Raw genomic sequence first — 12,964 nt, forward strand, 5'->3', positions numbered from 1 at the left:
ATTCTCAACTGCCTTGAGAAGCACAGATGGGTCTGGAAGCAGCTAAGATCCATACAAATAAGTTTACAGTAGTCAGGATGGCTCTTAAGCCAAAAATCAGCTTATAGCCTCAAACAAGTCTTCCAGAAGGATCAGTTTATAGTCTGCCCACTGGAAGATCTTCTAAAAGCTGTCCTTAAGCCACCAATCATCAGAAAAAAATCAGAACATGGAGTAAAATCCATCTCTTATTCCTGACTAAAACTTAGCATCTGGAGAACAGGCTCCTGACCCACAGGCAAAGAGTCATCTTTGGCATTTAAGGTGTGCCAAAAAAGAGATAAAAGCCTGAAACAAAATTGCCAAATGCTATCACTTGCTGACTCCAAAAGCTGTGGGTCCTGTTTTAAGTGAGGAAAAGGCCACGGGCTAGCGAATGCCCTGCCAGGCATCACAGCCTTGTTAACAAGTGCCGCCTAGAAAGACAACGAGTCAGCTGACTGCCCTAGGCACCAAACGCATGGGTACATCAAGCTAAGACTCCAGCAGACCTAGGCTTGGCTACAGACATGGCAGGGAACCCAGAATGCAGCAGGGAAGCAATCCGTTTCTTTCCTTCTGGACACCAGAGCCATGACTCAGTCTGGAGTTTTTGGATGCCACCTCTCCATTTTATTGTCGGGTACAGTGGACAGCCTTACCACCTCACCAGATTTAATTGCACTTTCAGAGTTACTTAATGAAAAAAGATTTCCACTAAAAATAAGAGCTCATTGCTTCACTCCAGATCCACTGCTGTGTTTCTCACGTGCATACAGACAGGGTCCTGATCTTTGCCTTGTGTCCCTAATTCCAAAAAAATAAATAAATAAATTCTCAATAAACCACAAGCTTTTCTCTTCCCAGTTCCCTGCTCTAACTCACTGTTCAGCTAAATGATACAGGACCACACAGAACGCGAGTCCAGAGATCATCAATAAGAAACTGTAACAGCTAAAAGGTATTGACACCCCCAGACCCAAAAGCATCTGGGCGCTATAAAAGACTTTAATGTAAACATATATTACTGTGAGATGCTTTTAACAATTGTCACCTGTCTCCTGGATGCCAAACTAATAAAGGAAACAGGTGCTTTAAAATAATCTGTGTCTGATAAAGCTTACATGTTTCAAATCCATAAGGACAGCTGGATCTACATCAGATAAATGTCAACATAAAATAATAATGGTTCTCTTATCTCTCTAAGTATTTTTTTCCGTGTCACCAGCATCTTGTCAAACAGACAGTTTTCCAGCCACAGCCAAGAGGGATACATGTCTCAGAGCAAACGGATGACAGACAGCATCCCACAAGCTGTCTACCTAGGAAAACTCCCCTTCTTCCATTCCCCGAGAGCCAACCGACGACCAAAAGTAAGCTGGAAGCAGTTTTTTTAGAGGAATGACGCCCCTAGTCCCATCTACCTGCTTTTTTTATAATAAGTGAAAGACTGGATGTAATGATTCGGTCCTTAACTACGTCATCAGCCTGCTACGGTGTCCCAGCCTAAAAAGCAGGTGGGCCCTCTGTGTGTCCCTCTCTTTCCTTCCTGCCCCTTCCTTCTTCTCTCCCCTCTCTCTCCCCTTTCTTCTCTTTCTGCTCTCTCCTTCGTCTGCCTCTCTCTTCTCTCTCTCTCTCTCTCTCTCTCTCTTCTCTCTCTCTCTCTCCCCCCCCCTCCCAATTAAAAGCTACTAAAATGGTAACCATGGCTGTGACCAGCACTCTCCTCCACTGGCATGGCTGCCACGAGCAAATGTGCCGTTTAACCAACCACCATCACCACCACCATCACTACCACCACCATCACCACCTCCATCACCACCACCATCACTACCACCACCATCACCACCTCCATCACCACCACCACCACCTCCACCACCCCCACCACCACCCCTCCACCACCACCACCACCACCACCACCACCCACTACCACCACCACACCACCACCACCTCACACCAAATCACCCACCACCAACACCACCACCACCACCCCCCTCACCCTCCACCACCACCACCACCATCCACCACACCACCACACCATCCACCACCACCACCACCACCATCACCTCCACCACCACCACCGACCACCACACCACCACCACCCACCACCTCCACCACCACCACCACCACCTCCACCACCACACCCACCCCACCACCACCACCACCACCATCACCACCACACCTCCACCCCACCACCTCCCACCACCACCACCTGGAGCTGTTTTGTAATGCCTGGCAAAATTGCATCATGTTACTTCCCAAGGACATCTTACCACCTTCCTTACCATCCTTTTGGCCATCCTTCAACAACATCCAGGGCCTAAGCAACTATATTCCCTTGAGTTCTGCTTTGCCATCTCTTATTCTCTTGCTATATGTACTTTTACTATTCAACATCATCCATTCTTATACCTGTCATGAATATATAGCTGATTCTCATTATCCACAGTTGTGTTCGATGAACTTGCCAAGAACACTAAATTATTGAATACTGAATTATTGCTGTTGAGAGAGATGCAAGGTTATGTCCTTGGAGCCTCTGTTTACATTTATCAGCTAATTGGTGCATAACCTTGCTCTATGTCTGTTTTTGTGTAAATACACCTTATTTAATATATGCTATGGCTTCATTAATATTGAGCTCATAGCCCCAGCACTATAATTCTTTCTTGGAGGAAGCTTGCCTAACATGTTTTCTCTTTAAGGTACATCTGCTTAGGAACACTAGGCAGCACTTCAGCTCTGCACTAGCAGGCAGCTTTAAATGAATCCCAAAGGAAAAGTACAGACCATGAACGATGTGGCATTAAGTACACTGCAAAAAGGGTTACCTATTTACCATGAAAGATCTGGGAAAGGAATAGCATCACCTTGTTTGACCTCCTTTGGAAATAAGTTTATCCAGAAGCTCAAATGTTTGCTTCCCTGGGCATGTCTGTGTTTTGGGGTGAGCAACAACTTCTAATACATATGTAATTCCACATATATACTCTTTGCAAATAATATGGATTGACTATATCTTGAATTTCCCAGTCTATTTTTCCAGTTCTTTCTATTACTCCAGACCTACATTCTAATTGCTTTTTCAAATTGTATTTCCATTTGTATGTCTGAAAAACATTTCTGCCTCAGCCCCAAATCTTCTGTTTTCTCCCCCAAACTGCTGCTTCTTCATTCTGTTCCTTATGGTATCATCATCTAGCTTGTATTGTATATTAGTAATCCAGAGGAGGTCACTGAGGCTTTTCATGGATAAGGTCAAATTTTCCAGTGCTGATGTGAGCTGGAGCAGTCAGGACTAAAACAAGGACTCTTGAAGTAGACGTTGTGGCCAACAGCAGAAGTTTCAGTGTTTTTCCTAGCTGAAGCGTAGCTCCAGGCAGTGTTCTAAGCAGTGGAATTGTCAGGAGAAAGCATGTATAGTTGACAGCTTCTCACCCAAGGTATGCAGCACCATGAAAAAGACTGACAGGTGTCAGACAGAAGGTGAGGTTTTAAGAATATGTAGGACTTTCTTGGAGAAGGGTGATGTGTAGCTTGAATGGGGGACCCAAGGAGTAGAGAGATGGGCTGAAAATGACCAAGAGAGACCATAAATACAATGCTAAGGAGTATGGTTTTTATTTCTATAAAAATATTTAGAAGTATCAAAGGGTTTGGTAGGTAAAATCTAATCTCTACGCATTTTAGCAATAATACTTGGTGTATTGACCAGATCAGCAGAGGGTAAGGTGGAAAGTCCGAGTAGTGCCAGAAGCATTCTGAGGCACCTTCTGGGTGGAGGCAATGAGGCTATGAACCAAGTCGGCTTATGATGGGATGGAAGCGAGAAGTGGATTCAGGGCTTCGTGCAGTTGGACCAGGTTTATTCCTGAAATATTCTTTGTTAAGATAGTGTATGTCTTTGGCACTTTGACTATCTAAATCTTAAGTTTTGATGTCTTGTTTTTTAAAACAGTTAAACCAGACTGCATGGTTATCTAACACTGATTCATGGAACTTTGAGACAGGGTCTCATTAAGTTGCATAGCTTGGTCTTGAACTCCCAGGTTTGAATAATCCAAGCTGGTCCCGGGATTGAATTACAGGTGCCTATCACCATGCCTGGCTTCTACATTACAACTTTTGATTGGCAATTTCAACACATGAGTCATATGACAGTGTTTACGTTAGCTACTGTGAAATTTGTAAACCTTTGGTGTCATGTTTTCTGGCATCTTTGCTGTATATTGAACATTTTAAAAGGATATTATTGAGTCTTTGGATTCTGTCCTCTTTCTTGGAAAAAGACTGCCATTTTCTTTTCTTTTTTCTTTTCTTTTTTTTTTTTTAAGATTATTTATTATGTATACAGAAGAGGGCACCAGATCTCATTACAGATGGTTGTGAGCCACCATGTGGGTGCTGGGAATTGAACTCAGGACCTCTGGAAGAGCAGTTGGTACTCTTAACCTCTGAGCCATCTCTCCAGCCCAAGACTGCCATTTTCTATCAGTTAGTTCTAAGACATATCTACTTGTATTAATTGGTCCTGTAGCTCGTTGTGGGTTTTTGTGGAAAACCAAGAGTGATAAGCAGTACCTCTAATTTTCATGGTTGAATTCCAGCTCTGCCTCCAGAGGGGAAAAGATGCAGATCTCTCTCTACCTTTTGTTGGTTTCTGTCTGGTTCTTTGAATGCTAGAAGCAGTTGAGGGGTTGTGAATAGTCATTCTTTCCTATAGGATTTGGAACCCCCTTTTTTTAAACTAGGCTTTCTCTTAATTTCCAGTCACTCTCAGCCTCAGACTCTACATAGGAATCCTGAGTCCAACAAGAATGCTGCTTCCTCCTCAGGCTTTCTTTGTTATGTGCAGTGGAAGTGAGGGAAGCTGTGGGAAGCCAGTGAGTTTACATCCTCCCAGTGTGTTCTCTTCTTTTGGGGCTTATGTTTTCTCAGATACCTGTCTGCATATGACTGTTCTTTGGTCCTGAGTTTATAACTGTTGTTATGAGATTGGTGTTATGTAATGTGTTCTGATGTCACTGGATGCTTCAACTTCAAATTTGTTAATTACTGTTTTGATTTTGCATTTAGGTTAATGTATAGTAGTAGCCCATTCTTACATTCTTTTATGAATTCTTGTTTAATTTTAGCATTCAGGTTTATTCTGGCTTTGTTAGATATGTGGGGAGGACCTTGTCTTTTTTTTTTAAATCCTAGGAAAGCTTAAGTTATATTTTCTTTTTCATTGTAGTTTTTTGTTTGTTATTTTTTTAAAAGTTGATCATTTTTATCTTATGGTGTATATGTGATTTGGCCTTATATGTGCATATGTACTCTGTGTGTCTGTGGAGGGAGGATGCATGTGAGATCCTTGGAAGTGGAGGTACAGCAGCTGTGAGCCACCTTGGGAGCTGATGATAGATCCTGGGTCCTAGGAAATCCAGGAGACTTAACCAACTAAGTATCTCTCCAGTCACCTGATGTTATGTTTTCATTATTTTTCCTTTAAATGTAGGGCTAGAATTTGTTGGAAAAGTTTTTGGGCCTAGATTTTTTCCCTGTGGGGGGAGGGAAATTGAGATTATAGTTTATTTAATAGTTATAAATTTATTTGAATTATCTGCTTTTAGGTAAAGTTTTATTTTTTCTCCTTTTAAATTTATATTTTGTTGGTCTAACATTGTATGTTAGTGAGTTCCCTATTATTATAATAAATACCCAAAGGCAAAAAGATAAAATAAAAAGACTTGGTGGGTGAGATAGCTCATTGGTAGGTAAAATGATTTGCTGCTAACCCTGATGAGCTGAGTTTTATCTCCTGGACCCACATGGTAGAAGGATAGGACCAACTCCTGCCAGTTGTCCTTTGGCATCCATAGGGGCTTGGTGACAAGCACCTCACTCCCACATAAATATATAAATACATGTGACTTCACAATTTTGTGGATTTACCATCTATACCCATTTGGCCCTGTTTCTTTGGGCTATGGCAGCACATTTGTAGCTGAAGAACATGATGGAACAAGATTATTTACGTTGTGGCCAAGAGGCAAATACAAGGAAGGGCAGGGGACTACCTTTCAGGTCCCTTCCCATTACCTGCTCCACACCTCTGGATAGCACTGGCTGGAGCACCAAGCCTTTTTAACACATGACTTTGTAGGCTATTCCAGATCCAAGCTATAGTAAGTGGGCAGCCTGCCTTATGATCATGTATTATAGTCAATTACCACATTGATACTCCTTTCCATTGTTGACTCTGGTTAATTCTCCCCTCCTTTACTAGCCTTGCCAGGGCTAGGTTGGCCTCTGCCTTGTTACATATCCAAGGCTGGCCTGGAGTTCATATTATCCTTATCCTCCAGAGTTCTTGTGTTATAGGCATGTACTATCATGCTTGACTTGGCCAGGATGTTAAACATCCCATTTGTTTTTAAAGCAGTATCATTTGACATTATCTTGTCTATTGTTTGTGTCTATGTTTTTCATACTTAAAGGCTTTATTTAAAAATCTCTCACTGTTTATTATCAAAGTTACAAGATTGTTTGCATACCAATAGACTGGATGTAAACAGGAAAGTTTCATTAAGGAAAGATTGGTTTACTGTAATTTGATCTTTTACCCAAAATTGCTGCCAGTTATTTGTAGTAGGACAGGCCCATAGAGTCGAAAAAAACTGGCTCAAACCAGTTGCCAAGGCATGCACATAACATACTTCCTTATGAGCCAACCTTAAGTCTGCCTGAGAGCCTAGCAACAGTGCTGTCAGAGATCCTGATTGTGCCAGCCAATGAGGGATGACCATGCAATGCCACCAGATTGGAACACAGACTGGGTGCTGGGGGAGGGTATATAAGGCCTTCCCTGTTATTGAATAAACAAATTTGTTGTTTGTCTTCAACTGACTCCTGGTGTCTGTGCCGTTGACACTGTGCCTTCTCACTCCCTCCCCCGAGGGAGCCATTAGGATCCAAGCTACATTTAGAACTTGAATGTGGGGCTTCAGCTGCTTTCTCTCTCCCAGCACAGGTTCTGATGTCTCCCTCCCTTTACTCATGGTGCTTGACAGTGTTCCCAAGACAGTGTGTTTTGGTGAGAAAGCCCTCGGTGTTGTGTTCTTTCAGTCCCTTTGACAGGTAAGCATTGGGACCCCCATTTCTTTCCTTCTTTTGTGTTTGTCTGTCATGTTTGTCTGCCTGTCCTGTTAGGGAGGCACATTATTTTTTTCTGTTTTGGTCCACAAGGTGCTCCACATAAGAATTAACTCCCAGGAGGTAGAACCAAGGTCCTGCTCCCAAATGCCCTCCCTCATCCAGTGACACCATGTGGGCATATAGCCATGACCTAAAAAAACATGAAAGTTCCCTATTAAGCACAAGACATAGGGGTCTGATACAAATTCCACCCTGTTGACTGTCTTCTCTCTGCTGTTTGCTTGCTGTTTCCCTCTAAAAGATAATCTTTTCATCACCCCCACCACTCCCATGTCAGATATCTCTATGATATCCAATGATGAGGACACAGTTTGGGCCTTGTGAAATCTGTCAGGGAGAACATAACTGTCAGTGTGGGCCCTGCAAAATCTGTCAAGGAGAAGGCAGCTGTCATTAAGTCATGCACTGTTCCCACTCCTCTGCTCCACCACCACCGCAGAAGGCTATACCTCCTCCGAGGTATTCTTGAGGTGATCTAACCCAGCACCTGCCTGCCTCAGGAGGTGGCTACCCTCCCGAAGCACTGGGTGTCTTAAAATCCTCACAGACTGTGCCAATGTCAATCTGTGGGCCTATAGAAGCCTTCCCAGCCAACATGGGGCCAAATGCCAATGCTCAGCCCTGGATTCCCACCCCATAGCTGATCTCCCCATCATCTGGAAATCAGCCAAATGAGTCAGGTCCAGATTCCCCCTACTTTCAGCAGGTCCTTGCTCAGTGGTCAATGCAGTTACAAACTTATTTCCATTGGTACCATTTTCTTAAAGCTGTGTTGGAGCCTACAGTCTTTCTCAATTAGAGATCAGCCTATGATGATCTGGCAGAATCCCAGGCCTGGACAAACATCTTACTTAATGTCCCAGTGGCCTATGATATGCTCACAGGGCATGGGGAATATGTCCACCCTGTGCACCAGGCACAGATTGGCTTGAATGCCTATTTTCTATATGTCTCAGACCTGACCCTCAAGGCCCTAGAAGGGGCTCAGCCTGGCCTACAAGCACTGGGCATCTCTGCCAAAGAACATGCCCCTGCCCCTGGTGAAGTGGAGGGATCCTATCTCTCTCTAATGGCAGCCACCAGCCCCCCTACTAACCCAGGTGAGAGGGTATGCTTATGTTTTTCCTCAGAGTGCTACTACTGTAGGGAAAAGGGACTGGCTAAAGAAAACCACCCTGATCCTGGAGCCCAGAACTAGGGAAAGATGGCTCAGATCAGGGCAGAACAATCATAGTTTCGCTCAGTCAGATCAGAGCCATCTCTGCCTCTGGCCAATGGACTTGTGAAACCAACCGATCACAGAGCAGGACAGTAGAACCCTGGGCCCCAAGTCAACCCTGGTTGACTCTACCCCCAAGACATCATGTGTAAACCATCCTGCCCAGGTAGAAAAAAGGCTGTTCTCTCCCCCTGGTAGGGCAGCTACTCTCCTGGACTCCTTCCTAAACAAATCTCTTTCTCAAAAGAGTTTTGGGTGTGAAGATCTTCATTTACTGGCATAGAGAAGATCCTTGCTGAGACATCCCCTAGTGGAGAATACAAGGGAGAGCTGAAAGAGCAGAGCAAAGAGGAGCTAAACAGAAGATCTTTGCTGAGACATCCCTCAGTGGACAGAGCAAGAGAGAGCTGGAAAGTAACACTTTTATCTGGAGCTGGAGGAGATTGCTACATTTCTGCAGGAGTTTCCCTCTTGCAGAGTGAAGCAAAAGAAGCAACATCTTAGTCCGGAGAAGTAAAACTCTGCTAGGAAGCCTCCTTAAGTGGAGGCTGAGCAAAGTTCAGCTGTAGCGGCTCTCCATGAGAGAAGCAGGATTGCTATATCCTGCAGGGAGACCATCCCCATCAGTTTCGGCCTGACTTTCCCGAGAAGTCAGAAAAATTTACTTTCCAGGTTTGGACTGCTTCTTTGCAGTTCTAGTCATCAGAGCTTTGCTAAACAGCTCCAGGTGTCCAGGACACCTTTAGGGCAGAGCTGTTGTTCTGAGCAGCTTAAGGTGTCCGGGATACCTTGCCCTCCAGGGCTGAACTGTCTCTTTACAGCTTCAGCTGTCAGAGTTGTCCTAAACAGCTCAAGGTATTGCCTGACCTCCAGGTAGTCAGGACACCTTTCCCAGAGTTGTTGCAACAATTTTTCTTACATTGTTGGTGCCAAAACCTGGGACCAAACCCACAGAGTTGCAACCAGTTTACTTACAGCTATACCAATATGGGTCCTAGCAAGAGTTGTGCACCTGGCCACAGATCATTTTGCTTCCACCAAGAAGGAAATAACCTAGGATGGGTAATGTATATAGTCCCCTTTCTTGCTCTCATTGTCCCCCTAAAGGCTGAAGACTTGTGGAGCCTCACTTGTCCTCATTTTGTATGATGCCTTTTGAGGACTGTTAGTTTAGCAGTTAGGAACTAGCTAAATATATTAAGTGCCCATGGTCAGCTAATGTTAGTTTAGCAGGCTGGGAGCTAGCTAAAGTATATGTAGCTAGCTAAGTTTTTATATTATCCTTTTCAGCTAACACACAAAATTTTCCAATTAAATCAGACAAGGGCAGAGGTTATGGCCTTTGACTATTTTTGAAAAGGTTTGGCATGTTATCAAGAGGCTGTTTGATCCCTCCTGGACTTTCACTTATGGGTGGTGTTTTAAATCTTTCTCTTTTTTAAGTGTCTCCACAGCACATCTAGCAACAATGGATAACCACTAAGGCGACTCTACAGTTGTTAATGTCTCTTAGACAGCCAACTCACAGCCCTCCACAGGTTATGCATGCTTGGCTTTCTGAAATTCAAAAGGCTACTGCCTGACACTCTCCACCTGGGGTGACTCCCAGGGATGGATGCTCTTCGAGGGCTGGTAGTCAATGACAGGTAAGAGCTTGTTTGGCAAGCCAACCTAATCAGGCACCATCCAGTTCCTGACTCCCCCTGAGGCGGGGTCAACAAGGCTGGAGCAAAGAATTCCGACTCCCACTGAGTTCCCACATAATAAAATAAAAGGGTGGATATGCAGTAGGACAGGCCTATAGGGTTGAGGAGATTTGTTTAAACCAATTGCCAAGGCATTCACATAACATACTTCCTTGTAAGCCAACCTGCAGTCTGCCTGAGTGCCTAGAAACAGGCACTGTCAGAGTTCCTGGTCACTGTCAGAGTTCTTGATTGTGCCCAGCCAATGAGGGACAACCACACACAATGCCACCAGATTGAAACACAGACTGGGTGCTGGGAGGAGGTATATAAGGCCTTCCCCATTATAGAATAAGTGAGTTTGTTGTTTGTCTCAACTGACTCCCGGTGTCTGTGCCATTGATGCTGCACCTTCTCACTCTATCCCCCAAGGGAGCCGTTAGGATCCAGCAACTGTTATTGATAACAGGATTTCTCTTTTACTTTCTTAAGCCCAATTTTCTTGAAAATTCAATCAGTGTTTCCACTCTCTTGACTAAGGTTCAGCCATAGCCACATTAAGAAACACCTCACTTACTTGTTAATCAGAAATACAAACTGTGGCATGTGTTTCCGTTTTCTTCTTCAAGCACAGGTTTCAGCTGCATTGTATCTGCAAGAAGACAAAGGCTTGTGGTGGGCCTGCTGTGTCTTTGCTATCTCAGCTAAGGTTTAATAATGACAGTGGAGCAAAGCAGTGGTGGGGTACAGTCAGACCTGCCTAACTGCCCAATCTCTCATGAAGTCTTCCTCCTTGGCTTGAAGGAGCCTTATGGTTCTGTTGCCTCCACTGAACATGATAGAAGCAAGGGTGACACACTCTAGTAAGTCCCACCTCAAGGTGATTCCTTCCTGGCCAGGCCTATTTAGTCTGTTGATGGAGGGACAAGATTATCATGGAGAAAATTGTCTGTAGCTCAGATGTTTACTCAGCCACCATAGAGGGGTTTCCAGCAATGGCTCAATTCTGTGAATCATTGCTTGGTTCTTTTTTCTCCATCCATAGGAGTGACTGTGAAAAGGCCAAACTTTTATAAGGGGATTTCCTAGTGTATGCAGCTGTCCATCTGCAGCCACAGGATGAAACAGCTTCTGAATGTGAGGTCATTCATTTATGGTCTGATATATTCTAAAAGGGACAGAATGAAATTCATTTTCTTCTGGAGGATATTTATTTGTTTCTGGTTGATGTCCCCAAACTGGTCAAATCTATCTGGTGTGCCAGCAGAGGTAATTCATAGAAATGCTGAAGTGCTTGGCACAGAACATAGGATGGCTTTGTAGTATTTAATAAGTGTCCCTGCTATTCATTTTGCAGCCCCACCCAGAGCTGCCTATTCTCTTTCTTCTGCATTTTACTGGTTGCTTGACTTTTATCTTTACAGCATCAGCTACTTTCATACATGTCATAAAATGAGCTTTAACTGTGCAATTAGATGGACAATGTAGAATGTTCCTTTCTGGAAAACTCTTGAAGTATACTGATGTTCCAAAGAAGAGCTGAACTTGATACTGGAAGATCAAAGAGTAAAACAATCAGATAATGACATTTTGAGGGTATGCCTCCATATCCAAACCATATATCTTCTTGTCTCATAACCTTTTAAAAGTGCCTTTTCATCTTATCAGTTACAAACATCAAATAACTGAGTCTTGGCAAGAGCAAATAGTATGGTTCTGTCCCTTCCTGTTATACCATCTTGATATAGAGAAAAGCAAGTAGAATTCATACAAACTCCACATCTTGAAGTACAGTTTGTCATCTGTCATTCTCTTAGTGGGTAAAACTTATAAGAGCTAAGTTCTCCCTTCAACCAAGCCAAACGTAGTAAGGAACTGTATAGTGTATTTATTATTTTATTAAGTTTTGCTTTTTCTTTTACCTTCCTTGGGTTTAATTTTGTTTTTCTATTTTAGTTAGATAAAGGTTTAAATGATTGAGTTTTAGCTATTCTTTCTTTATCTTGTATGTGCTAAGGCATATATTTCCTTCTCTCTGAATGGACCAGCTTCAAATCTAATGTGAAAGAGGAAAAAATTGGATTTTATTTCAGCCATTATTTATTCAATGTCAAATACAACCACTTTACATTCTAAAAATATGAGACTAAACTCAAATATGAGTAAATGAATGGAGACAAACCAACAGCTGTGCTATGTAGAGTGGAGATTAGAACTCATAGCCATTTATACCATGAGAAAATGTCTGCTCTGCTCCAGGTATTCTCAAATTGAGAAAAGTTCATTTGACTTCCCAAAGGAGATCTTGTCATCTAGAACCTCTTCTGTGGGGACTTTTGGAAGTCAGGAGATGGTGGCATTGGGGTATATATGTTGATGAGGTCAATGTAGGGTCTCAGGATCTACCTTTATGTTCTATCCTGAATACCCATGTGAAACATTCAGGACCAGGGATAGGTAGCTGCTGTCACTTACATTCTGGCAACTGTGGAAGGAATTGTTTCTGGTTGGAGAATAGCAATGGAGAGAAAGAAGGGTCATGTGTACTCTCCAGGTGGGATGGCATGGAAATAACCTGGGTCCTTGCTCTAATCATTCGAAGGGAATTCATTTCTTCCAGAGCATGTATCTCTTGTGTGACTTGAAGATGTAACCAGGGTCCTGGACTTTTTTTCCCTCAAAACACAAACATATCCCATAATAACTCCAGAGTCTTTCTAGAATTCTCCCACTGTTGGAACTTTTTTTTTCCCCAGAGCTGAGGACTGAACCCAGGGCCTTGTGCTTGCTAGGCAAGTACTTTACCACTGAGCTAAATCCTAACCCAACTGTTGGAACTTTT

General features: G+C 43.3%; 1 pseudogene; it reads right to left on the bottom strand.

The window, feature by feature from the left end:
• Window positions 1-11,027: 11,027 nt before the first annotated feature.
• Window positions 11,028-11,924, bottom strand: LOC114699435 (annotated as a pseudogene).
• Window positions 11,925-12,964: the final 1,040 nt, after the last annotated feature.

Source organism: Peromyscus leucopus, unplaced genomic scaffold (genome assembly GCF_004664715.2).
Source record: "Peromyscus leucopus breed LL Stock unplaced genomic scaffold, UCI_PerLeu_2.1 scaffold_442, whole genome shotgun sequence".
NCBI classification, from domain to species: domain Eukaryota; kingdom Metazoa; phylum Chordata; class Mammalia; order Rodentia; family Cricetidae; genus Peromyscus; species Peromyscus leucopus.